The 1,743-nt window shown below is 34.3% G+C and overlaps 1 protein-coding gene across 3 annotated transcripts in view; it reads left to right on the forward strand.

Moving 5' to 3' along the window:
* Positions 1–1,743, forward strand: part of CDKAL1 (CDK5 regulatory subunit associated protein 1 like 1) — a 658,258-nt gene that overhangs the window by 464,546 nt on the left and 191,969 nt on the right. The gene's annotated exons all lie outside the window — the stretch shown is intronic.

Below are 1,743 nucleotides of genomic sequence, written 5' to 3' on the forward strand. Positions count from 1 at the left end.
TCCTCCCTTTCTTGAAGATGGACACCACGTTGGCCCTCTTTCAATCTTCAGGTACTTTGCCTGAGTACCATGAGGTCTTAAATATCCTCGCCAGTGGCTGTGCTATGATGTCTGCCAATTCCTCTGGCACTCTTGGGTGCAACTTATCTGGACCATCTGATTTATGGGGGTCCAGCCTCTTAAGATACTCCCTCACAAGATCCACGCCAATGGTGGGCATATATTCATCTTTACCCTCATCGTTGTACATTTAAAAAAAATCCTCAGATATCACCAAAATACAGGAATCTTGACATGATTTCTAAATTTTTCTTTCGTAGTTTCTTTGTACTTAGTTGTGCATACAACTGATCTATATAGAAACATGCTTGGGTTATTGGACTCAGTGAGTTTGCTCTTCCCTGTTTCTTTATTTGTTGTATTTTATTTTTAACCAAGACAAGAAAATATTCAGTGTGCATTTTTAAAATATGTATTTGCACAGTACCTAGCATAGTGGTGTCTTAATCCCTTATTAGGCTTCTAAGCACTACTGTAATGCACATAACGAAAATAAAGAAAAGTATTTCGTAACCTGCTTTGAAATCCCAAGTTATAGATAGGCTCTTGTTTTATGGTCTGCAGCTTTGTTATATTGTACTATGATATTAATAATTCTTACAAGCCAAACATGTCAAATCTGGAAATTCTTGAATCACTGCCCATGTTAGTCCAAACTTAACAAAAGTTTAGTATTTTGCAAAGACTTAAAGTAAAATAGCATGTTGGCCCAAGTAACTTAGGAACCTAAAGTCCATTTTCAAAAGGGACATAAGACTTGAGGTTATGTGCCTGAATCACTTTTAAAATGGGGCCTTTCAGACCTTTTAAATTTTAACCTTAGTCTCTAAGCTATATTTAATTAAAATGGCAACTAACTCCATGTTTAACCTTGGTCAAATATACATTTATAGGTGTTTCTCTTGCATAAATGGAATCTAAATTGAGACATTCAGGAATCTGATAATACTTGTATACATTTGTGATGGATTTAGCAATTTTACAGATGAAAAACTATTTAGGAGCAAAATATTAATATTCACCTATTAAGTTCCAAAAGTCTTCAAGCAGTAGCTTATATAAATCATATAAAATTTTTCTAGAGTTATATACCCTGCTGAACTTTAGGAGTTTAACAGTTCTACTTCCTGTCTCTAGTTCTAAATTGAGTGCAGAGCTCATACTGTTGTCTGCTGGCAATGTCCATGTCAGTATGTTGATCTCTTCATTTCAAGGGTAGATAGATCATGGTGTGTTAAAAGTAAGTATTTTTAAAATGTACTGATTTCTTCAATAAATTTTAGTAATCTTGTCCCAGATATGTGGTACAATAAATAGTTATTTTTACCAGCAAATCTCTTGCTTTTTTGCAGCAGACTCTTCTGCCATGTCTGTAAAATGAAGTTTACTAATGACTGTGGCTTTCAATAAGAGAAAGTGTGAGTGATTCAGTGTGTTGATAAATTATATCATACAAAATTGTATGGGAAGTTAAGTGAAGATTGAGTTAGCTGCAGAATATCATTGCTGGTATTTTTGGGAAAGGAGTTGAGGGGAAAAAAGGTTTAACTTGAGTTGGCTTAAGGCACATTTATTTTAGCCCTTTTGAAGGAGAAGGAAATCTTGTAAAGAAGCAATTATCTTGATTTATTTTTTCTCCATAACACTTCTTAACCACTTCCTTTTCTTTTTTCTCCTCTCTCT

Source organism: Crocodylus porosus, unplaced genomic scaffold (assembly GCF_001723895.1).
Source record: "Crocodylus porosus isolate Cpor-Errol unplaced genomic scaffold, CroPor_comp1, whole genome shotgun sequence".
In the NCBI taxonomy this organism is placed as follows: Eukaryota; Metazoa; Chordata; order Crocodylia; family Crocodylidae; genus Crocodylus; species Crocodylus porosus.